The sequence below is a fragment of the Eufriesea mexicana genome, unplaced genomic scaffold (assembly GCF_001483705.2).
Source record: "Eufriesea mexicana isolate 0111107269 unplaced genomic scaffold, ASM148370v2 scaffold2207, whole genome shotgun sequence".
NCBI classification, from domain to species: domain Eukaryota; kingdom Metazoa; phylum Arthropoda; class Insecta; order Hymenoptera; family Apidae; genus Eufriesea; species Eufriesea mexicana.
This window is the reverse complement of record NW_016910280.1, coordinates 471,151-482,175: the sequence shown is the minus strand read 5'-3', so window position 1 is coordinate 482,175 and position 11,025 is coordinate 471,151. Positions and strand designations below refer to the sequence as shown.

The following is an 11,025-nucleotide window of genomic DNA, read 5'->3' as shown; positions in this document are numbered from 1 at the left end:
TCCACACGCACTTCAGCCGACGCTCTAAACATTCAATTTGAACCCTGGCTTGCTGTCTATTGCCCGTCACCAGTTAGCTAGGCCCAAGAGTTCCTTTGCGCTAACTCTCAAACAATTGCTGCATTCATGTGGGAATTTTGGCGTGAAAAGTCAGGCAGAAAAGGACGACGACGCGTTCCGTCGTGTCGCGATCCAGTTATCACTTATTTACGACGTCTCGAGGCGGCGGACGAAAAAGAATTGCGTGTTGGGCCGAGACTGCGCGTCGTGAAAATTTTATACCCCGTAGGAATCCTCTCGTCTATCTCGTGCTGCACGCCAATCACCATCAAGCCATCGCGCCGAGCCGCGTGTTTCATGGCCCGATACAGTTTACATAAAACTATAAAATTATGGTCGTAGCCGAAAAGCCGGCGGGGTGTGGCAGGGATGACGGGCAGACGCGGAACGGAAGCGGCTGAAGAGGAACACGGGGGAGGGAGGCGAGGCTATATCGTAAAGTCGATGGGGTATTTTTACATGAAGTCATTAAACCCGGTTTACTGCGAAACAAAGTGCCCCGACGGCTCTGTGCACCCCGTCCCGCCGCGACGCTGTTCGTCGCGCCGCTTAATTACTCCTCATCGCCGAATTAAGCAGCTAGATCGCGCTCTGCTTTAACGAGAGACGAATGTTTAATGAGGGATCCCCGTGGGCCCCGTATTTCCGCGCCTCCCGCCATAGTTCTCACGGTGTAAAGGAGATTCTTGTACCCGGCGTATTCTTCCCCATCAACCATCGGCCAATTTCGGATTTTTAATTAGAAAGAGGATACCAGAAGTACGAACCTCTCCGTGCAGATTCCTCTGGGTTTTGGAATATTTTCGTTAGTCGGTCGAGATTAGAAATTTTTATGCACAAGTTTCATAGGTACTATCGTCCTAATTTTGAAAATAAATTATAATTAGAGTATGAAATAATAATGGAACTTTGGACTACCTTACAAGGATTTCCTGGTCATACAAAAATTACTGCGTGTAGAACTCATGCTCTACATGTACGCGAACTTTCATTAAAATCGGAACTTTTTGGGTAAATAAATTTCCTTGTAACACTGTGTGCTGACGAGTTTTTCAACCCACTGTGTACTCTATTTAGGTTAGATAGGGGTAATAAGGGAAACTTTATTAAAAATTTTATTATTGCAATAAAATGGTACATTCAAAATTAGACTGCTAATAAGGTACAATAAGAAGATCCCAAAGTAAGATAGTATTCATAGATTAATGGATACGAAGTTTCTAAATCGGATGACGTCGAAGAAAATACAAGACACAGCAGTACGTTTTGAATTAAGGTTAACAAGTAAAGGAAAAGGAGCTGGAGTCAGCGGTATTTTCCCAGGGACACTAAAAATCTGGGTCCCTTTTCTCCTAAAACTTCCAATTCCATCGCAATCCCATTTGCCTGAGGAGCGGAAGCAAGTAGATTCTTGCAGGTCATGGTCAGACACGGAGAATCGGACGCTCTCGGACGTCACTGCGTCCGAATTTGGTTTCTGGTCGCGGGATCCCGGTCAGGAATGTCCACGTTGACCCAGAAGCAACGAATTCGGACACTCGGGCGATTTCCACTGTCGTCGACTAGGCGAAATTTTATTCGCGCGACGAGAGTCACGGAGAAGATCGGGGTCGAGCTTATCGGATTTACGACGCGCGATCGTGCAACGAACGAAAGCGATGTTTCTTTAATAAAATCGCTTATCTAACTGATAGCATGTTCAGATATTTCGTATTCTATCTCCGTGACATCCTCCGTTAGTGGGAGGAGAGATTCTTAACCCAGTTTCGCGTGGATTTGCCAAAGGTTCGAGACTTTCGTTGAATAAAAAGCTATGGAAGCATAGAAATATCGAATAAGAGATTCTCCATAACAATACATGGGAATTTTCAAAGATCTAGATGAGAAGAAATTTAGTAATTAATTAAATTATTATTATTAGGTATATGACAGAATATTAATTTTTCTTTAATATTTTTTAAAAATTGTTACACTCTTTTACAGTGCTTATCATATTTCCCCATTCATACCTGATAATACTATGACTGCTAAATCTAAGTATTTGATTTTAGACTTGTTACGGTTACCAGAAATATATAATTACCATTGGAAAAATTAATATTTTTCGCTTTAATATTTTTTAAAAATTATTACACTCTTTTACAGTGTTTATCATATTTCCCCATTCATACCTGATAATACTACGACTACTAAAACCATCGAAGTATTTGATACTAGACTTGTCACGGTTACCAGAAATATATAATTACCTGTGAAGAAATTAATATTAACTCTCCACGAAATAAAAACAATTTGCCACTATGCCCGTTGCAAAATAAAATTGTCACAATCCCGCGAACCTAACTTCTGCTACAAAAATGCCATTGCTTCCGAAACCATCAACTACTATTAACAAACCATCCAACCCATCAAACCCCTGTTCCCCGGATGAACCATTCTCAAAAGCATTCCGTTTACAACTCAATTTCCCCGTCTACCCTTCTCCTCCCCTCACTGGCTCTCTCTCGCAGGCATTCGCGTTTTAAACCTCGCCTCATCAAGGGCATCCGCTGTTCTCCGTGCATACATTAAAATCCACCTTAAGCGTGGCGAAACGGAGCAGGGTTAGCGTCGAAACGAGAGATCGTATACGCGGATCGCGTAGTTAAAACGGCGCGTAGACAAACAATTTTTAGGGGGCAGTTAAATCGCGACATTGTGCGTTCCCGCGCGGTAATCATTCGATACGACGATGGGGCCATTTCCGGGCCATCCGGCGGGACAGGTTTTACGGACGCGCTCGTCGCGGCCTATGCTCGCCCCTGGCGCGCTTTTTACCCGTATAAAAAATTCCGCGTCTTATTTAAACGCTCCCCAAAGCCAGCCGAGCTCCCCAAGCGACGCGTGGAAGAGGAGAAAGAGGGGAGAGGAGGTCTAATATCGTCTTTTTACGATATAAGTTCGAGGGTGTGCGGTATCGCGAAGGGTTAGGCCCGTCGAAGAGGCGAGCGGAACGCTTTCGAACGAAACGGATTATAATTGACGCGACGACCATAAATCTCGAGCGCTTGCGGGTTTTATGGTGAAACGGGAAATTGGTCCGGGATGTCGTCTATTAAAAATATTCCGAGTTTCCTCGACTCGAGACGTCCCTGGCTGCTGATGTTTCTTGGTTCCTTGGGATTGAGGTTGGGGGTTAAGCTAGGGGTTGAAGCGCGAAGTTCGACCAAGGATCCGGTGTTTCCGCTTCTTATTCTGACACGTTTGAGGGTGGGTTGAGGATATATAAGTTGACGAGATTGTACACGATCCGATTCTTTTTTGAAAATACAATATGTAATCTTAAGGGCGATAATAAACACCTACGAATTAAACACGCAATACGAAAAGCGCGAAAACCCTCGACAGGGTTAGTACGAAGCAAGTTACAATTAAGAGAAAGAGAAAAGCCATTCACCAATCGACTAACACCCTTACGTCGAGAGCAAACTCGAGGACCCGCACCCCCGAGCGCCTAAACGATTTCCATGGAGGAAAAAAGGCACGCAGCCGCGCCGTATAAGCAGCGAAGTTGCTTTATGCTTCGATTTAAGGAATACGCGGTGTGCTCATAAACCATAAAAGATTCGAGTCATAACTCGAACGGTATCGCATTTTATTTAATTGCCTGCAGGATCTCGCCCGCCTCTGCGCCCTTCCGAGCCCCCTTCCGCGCCCCTCGAGGAAACGAACACAGGCTGCATAATATTATTTATTGCCGAAGAAGCTGTTAAAGTTTAACGCCTCCTCCTCGCGCGGAATTAAACGCGATAAAATGTTTGTTATCCAATCGTGTCGCGGCTGCAGCCTCTCCACCCCGTGTTCCGCTATCTCGCGGATAAGACGCGACTTTACAGCCGCGAGGAGGCTCCCGGGCCGATCCACCCTTTCCGCGACGATCGGTCGAAGATGTCGATCAGTTAACGAGGAGTGCTCGCGGCTGATAAAGCCGACACGTCGAGCGTAAATCCGCCTTAATTCACCGGCGAGCCGGTTTTATCCGGGCCCCGCGACGCTGTATTTTCCACGCGGACACAGCTCGCGTACACCTCTACCATCGTTTACAGTTACGGGCCAGCAGCCACTCGATACCTAGCTTTTATCGCTTCATCGGATTTCCCGCCTTTCTATCGACTGCTGTTCAACGCTTCTCCCAATCCAAGCTTTCCTTTCTCCTCGGATTTGTCTCGGCAGAAGCCGAGGATAGGGGTAGTTTGTGGTTCGAGGTCTGTGGGAAGTTGTTAAGATTCCTTTGAATTTTCTCGCCGGCTATTAAGTCGACTCCAGTTGGCAGTTACGAAAGCCTAGGCTGACGACACGCGTGTTAACGCTAGAACTACCAACCTCTAATGGGTACGTAAACATAGTGGACATAGATAACAGTAATTTTAGTGGTATTACGGAGATAAGTAAATATATTAATTACAGTTTTATCTCGATACGAGTCGACATTAATTTCTTTTTAAAAGCAGGTATACGTTTCTGGTAATTGCAGAAAGGAAAATTCCGAGACCAGTCTCTTTGACTGGTTCGGTAGTTCTAGCGTTAAGATTGTACATAATGTACTTACGCTACGAAAATTTGCGTTTTGCATTCGACTTTGAGATTTTTCTTTTAATATATAACGTATAATTAATCTTTCGAGCTTCCACTTCTTTCTCCCTCGCCGGTAATTCGACCGTACTAGCTTTAGTGTCAAAGAATCATCGAAATCGATTATATTTTCATTCTATCACCCTGCATCGAAGATTAACTACAATTCCTTGTTCAAAAATCTATTGTACAGCCCCCCAAAAATAAATTTATTCGTCTATCCATGTAAAATATACAGGGAAGAATTCTCTGAGGTGTGATCCAACGGAATCCTCGGATAAAAGTGAAAGAAATGATTCTGTATAGAACGAAACCATCGAAAACTCGGCGACAAAATGGCGTGGGATATAGCTAGACCGAGGATCCCGGAAATCTCCGCTGAGAACGATCTCGAGGATCGGTGGACGACGAAGTGGCAAGATTCTTGATACCGTCTGGCCCGTCTGGATGGTCTATCCGCGGACGAGGCGCAATTCCGCGGGCAAAGTGTCAGGGACGATGGCTCGTGTGACTCTCGATTACACGTTCCGTCATTACGGGCCGGTATTTTATCGTCCGGCTGAGTTACGGGGTTCCGCTCGTTAACCGGAAACTTCCATGGGATCGTCTCGGTGAAATTTAAATTGAGAAAGTATTTTACGAGCGCGCGACAGTTTCACGGTGGCGTTGTCACACCTTGATGAACTTCCGGTAACGATCGCACGGGACGTCGTAGTCTGGGCCCTCGGTTTTCGTTATCCGTCGTCATTTCGAGGGAATCCTGCAAGCGAAATCGGCCATTTCGCCGGGATTAACGAACGTCGATCGCTTCATCGGACCATTTATCCCAGATTGCCGCGAATTTCGGTTATCATAACCGATCCGTCGAGTCTTCGACATCTTGCGAAGCGTGGGCGAATTCGTTTCGACACCTGTGGATCCCGGTTGAGGGGCCCGGGGTTTATTCGATCTCGGATCGAATGAGAATTCGAGAGAAACGGGAGTCGATTAAACGGGCGTCGAGAGAACGAGTAATTCTCCTTGGAATAATCGGCGAACGGGATAAAACTGCAATAAAGCGGAACGTGAGGCGGCATAAAAGACCCCCGTTAAAGTGCTGTTTATTTCCAGAAAGGAATAAAGAGACGAAACTGTTGAACAAACGATACGCGTGGAGAGTATACCCGTGGTGTTTCAATTTAATAAATAAATTCCCTCGGCAGGTATTTACTCTCGGAATTATAATCGTGTCTTCTCTTTACTTTCGTCTATTCAGTCGGAGGCTTTTAGGATCTATAAATCTGGCGGATTACGATAGTTCAACGTTTCTTAACGACTTTTCCTATATCTAGTATATACGCGTAGTCAACGGTGAATTTTTAATATATTACTTATATAAATTAAATTTCTACACGACTGCATTCTCTATGTGAAAAGGTATATATATATATTTAGATTCTCGAGATATTCCAAGAAATATGCTTTAGACCCCGATCAGATATTTAAAAGCTGTTTTCACTCTTTTAATAAGGATCATGCCCAATAAAGAAGAAAGTGTGAGATATTTTTCTGAAAATTATCTCTCACGTAAATTTCATCTGTGATTCCTCTTAAGATTCACATCCGGCCGTTCATACAATAGTATTAATAAATTCAGTGTCAATTAAAAATAATTTCATTTGACACTGAACTTCCTAATTCATAGAAAAATGGAAGAAGAACTTGGAGGAACAGAGTACAGAATTTTGAATGAAAAATTTTGGAATTTTATTTGGTCTGTAGCAAGACAACCAACCCGTCGAAGAATGTATACACACTCTAGAAAGTCTGCTTACCTGACGATAATCTACCTTCGCGGGAACGTAGAATTCGATGCCGAATGTCAACCTCAGCGAAAATCGCGCGAACGTAAACGCATTGGAAGCCCGCGATGGATCGTTGCAATCCGGATCGAGCAACGTTGAAAATCGCGTGTGCGGAAATTCGTTTTTCGAATTGTCGATTTAAGGGGAACGAAATCAATGAGACAGCCTCGACGGAAATATCGAATGGACAGTCGGTTGATTAATGTTGATACCGGGAAACGCTCGGTAATAATGCGTTCGCGTGCATCGGAGCGACCGATGAGAGCGGCTAGCGTGTAATTTGCGTGATTTTACTATTCGCGTTGGCGTTTTGTAATTGTGATTGATGAGCAGCGGCCACGTTAGACGAACACGTTTGTCGCGCGAGCGGATTATTGGTCACGGAAGCGTAACTGGTTGCGAATCGTTAGCACCTTTCGTCGTTGAATTTTCCATCGAATCGGAATATTTGTATCTGTTGCATCTTCGTGGAGGAATAAGTGCAGCCCTGGGTTTGAAACCTATCTGTGTTTAACGGATACGAGACACGTATGCACCGATCGACGATTTACGAAAGAAGCGAAGTCACGAGACGGAAGAATAGACATAAGACGATCGGGGAATGTCGTTTGACACATTATGGATAGAGTATGAGACGAGAGTATGAGATTGAGTATCGACCAATTCCTCAGTTCCCACAGTATTAAAATTATGGCACGTGATTTAGGTATTAGATAGATATTCTCGTGTGTGCATTGTCACGTAACGTCTAGTGAAGAACTGTCATAGTCTCGTTTCTTCTTTCCTTCCTATTTTCATTGTCGTGGATCGTTTTAACTTTTGCGACGAGTTTGAGTACTCGAGGAGAATTTGGGTACTCGCGAAGGAGCTCCAAAAATAGGAAACGTTTTAACCAAGGAATAATTAATACGGTAATGTACCAGTCAGTTTAGTAAGACAACGTGGTCTTCACCAAATATGGCACCACGAGCATCTCAAACTAAATATAGATGCTCGTCCTGAGAGAAAAGAATCTTTAATGCAAAGTTTCAATTTCCCGAAGAAGATTCGAAAATGGCCGCCACTCTTGGCAATCTGACCACGACCTAGAATGAAAATAACGATCGAAATCTAATTCGAGAGCGAAAAATAGAGGAACGATGAATCTACGAAATCGAAGTTCCTCCTGCACATCGACAGTATCCAGCACAATTGTTTTCTCAGCCATTAAACGTTCCCTGGCCCAAACCCTGGCCGCCTCTATTACCGCGATAAAGATGAACGAATAAACGCGCACCGTTGTCCGCGACAATTTATCGCTACATTTTCACTTCGTTGAAAGCACGCGGATGATAGACGGGGATAAAAAGGCGAAAGAGGAGATAGGAAAAAAAAGCGGGAATAATCGCGCAGCGCAGATCGCTGAGGGTAACGTCGTCGAAGAGGGGCCCGCGTGTCTATAATTTGTACAATTTTAATCAATCTTTAATGTCGCGTCGTTGGCGAACGCGACGTAATCTGTGATCGGAAGCGCATTACTTACACGACAGGGTAAGGCTTAATTCAGCCGGTAATTGGAGGCCGGATGCATTTTTGATTCGCGAGCCGCACGACAGGTAGCCGGAACGCGGTGATTCGCGATAACACGGGGTATCGCGAGGCGAAAGAGGGCCTCTGGCTTTCGTGGAAGCCGGCGATAAAGAGCGGTCTACGCCTCTGCTCGATTATCGAATTACATGTATAATAAATGAATTATCGCGCTCGCCCGACTATGCGTTATATAATTACCGATTAAGCGGCAGACACGGGGATTTCGCAGATATAGAGAGACGTCACGTGTCGATCGTCGTCGAACAACGAAAATACATTACGATATTGCCCACCATAGATCCGTATCTCCTGTTTCGCGTGGCCACAATGGAGCCGAGACGACGAGACAGCGGCAGATCGTGCGCCGGTACAAACGTAAACGGAATTTTTAATAGCAATTTACGGAGGAATCAACTTTTCATCATAGCCGAATGATAGATCTACAATGTGGAGAGAGATTGGCGAAGAAATCGTGGAAAAAAAAACTGCAGGTCCCACCGAGATTTGAACTCGGATCGCTGGATTCAAAGTCCAGAGTGCTAACCATTACACCATGGGACCTTCGTGTTAGCGTATGCTTCATTGACATTCATTTTGGCACGATCGATAAATGCAAATCGATGCGAGTATTATTCAATTTTCTCGACGAAGTTCAGCTTTATTATTAAATATCCGATAATATCTTCGACGTAGGTTGATTTAAAACGAGGTTATATAACGCGGTTGGCAGCTACGCGCGTTATTTAATTCAACGCTGTTCACTCGTGTATTATCGGTATTTATTATCCCGATACAAATTCACCTAATCGTATTACGACTTGGCTGTTACCACGTTACTTGATTCTAATTCCATTTACAATTTCGACGACTCGAAGACGCACAGGCGTATTAAACACGCGTGCCCCTGTACCGCGATTAATCCGATGGTTGTACATACAACAGACATACGAAAACGCACACTTTCGATAAGGCACCCTCCCCTTGTGCGATCCACAAACAAATCTCGATGATTCCGTCGGTAGGACGAGAGGAAGGAGACAGCTCGATGGAAAAAAGAGAGGAAAATGGCGGTAATTTACAAACCCCTTGCCACATTCTCGACACTCGACGAGGACCCAGGGCCGTTCGACGAGGCGGGGTGAAAGGGAGAGGGAAAAAAAAGGCTCTTGAGCCATTTCGCGAGTGTCGTCCTCGGAAGAGGGTGAAAAATATATAAATTCAGAACACCCCAGCACGGGGGGAGGGTGAAAGCGAACATAGATTTCGAAAGCATCGACAAGCGACAGAGAAAGGCGGGTCGGCCGGGGGATGAAAGGGGGTTCGGTGTTGCAAACCCTCTCCCTCGTCGCGACGGCGTGTCAACCCCTAATTGAACGGAAGCCGGCAATAAATATTATGTTTCTTTCGTGGGGCCGGTTTTATAATGGCTCGCAGTCTTCGTACCTAACGGCGGCGGAAGCGGATGTGCAATCAGTGTGACATGTGCTCGTGGCGGGCCTTCACGAATTTATTTTCCTCGCGTCGCTTCGTTCACGGGGTGGTTCCGGGACGAGCGATTAAACAGAAATTGCTGCGACGCTGGCGACGCCGCCATTATTCGGCCGCCTTCCAGCGTGGAAATTAGATTGAATTCACCTGGTCGCGCAGGTGGATCCGCGTATGCGACTTCCTTCCACCAGTTGCTTCGATTAGGGAAGAGGTAGAAACGATTTATTGTTTTTCCCGAATTTTTCCGTTCCCAACCCCTCGCACTTCGTTGTCGCCGCAGCGCCGGCACAATAAAATATATTTTTACGCGCTCACGCCATTGCGAATAGACCCATGTAGCTACCAACTCATAGTAAAAATTACTCGGAATGCAAAAGGTTAAATATCCAAGTGGGTTAAGTAGAAATAAATCAATTTAATATGTCATATCAGTAGAATAGGATAGCAGGATGAGGAGTAACCGAAAATAAATAAATGAAAATCGGATACCACGTTCGACACAGTTACCGAAATAATACCCCTATTTATCGGTTCTCGATAATACATCGATTTCGATACCGTACCCACATCAGTTTTGTTGGTACAATACCACTATTCACCCTTTCCTCGCGTCAAACCTCGCGATTATAAGCTACACTAATCGCGCCACCGTAATTACATTTCACGACTCGCGTTTTAACGTGTACAAAATCCGAAGAATTTCTAAAATTTGAATGTAATACTATCGTGCATGGAATAGGTAAGTACGCAGTTAACTAAAATTAAATTCCACTTCGATGTATAATTAAATCCCCGCTATTTAACCCCTTACTGTAAAATTATTTAACTTTAATTAACCACTGTACACCTATTCCATGATCGATAAAATTATACAAATTTCGCGCGCGCAAAAATACCTTCGATATAATTATAGTCCAACGCGAGCGTAATTCATCGTTACGAAGTTCGGTACGAAAAACTCGCGATAAGTTAAATTCGTTATTACAGTATAAGGATTAAACCACCCTATGGAACAAAACACCGATGGCGAAATGAGAGAAAAATTATAATCCGGATCCGAATTGGAAAGCTGACCGCGCCCTGCTCGTCCACGAATCAATCCACGGAACAAATTCATTCTCCACTGCGGCATGGAAATCGAATATTAATGAAAGGCAAACAAACCGCGATCGAGGAGGCCTCGTGACACGCAACGCACTTAACACCGATCATCCAGCGGCGTCGATATGATTAATGGAAGGGGACCAGGAATGCGTGTACCGTGTCCGCGGGGGCCATTCGTCAAAGGGCGCCGAAAGAACAGGTGGACCATCGACCCCCCGCTTTGTCTTTCCGTCCGTGCTCCACCGAAAGCGCAACTCCGTCTCTCTCTCTCTCTCTCTCTCTCATCCTCTCTGCGCCCTAGTCCCTTTTGCAACCCCGAGAGAGCGTTCCTCTGTGAGCGGAGGACGGC

At 45.0% G+C, this 11,025-nt stretch overlaps 1 non-coding gene across 1 annotated transcript; it reads right to left on the bottom strand.

Moving 5' to 3' along the window:
• Nucleotides 1-8,573: 8,573 nt before the first annotated feature.
• TRNAQ-UUG (transfer RNA glutamine (anticodon UUG)) lies at nt 8,574-8,645 on the bottom strand. Its single transcript has one exon. It is a non-coding gene; the product is annotated as a tRNA-Gln (tRNA).
• Nucleotides 8,646-11,025: the final 2,380 nt, after the last annotated feature.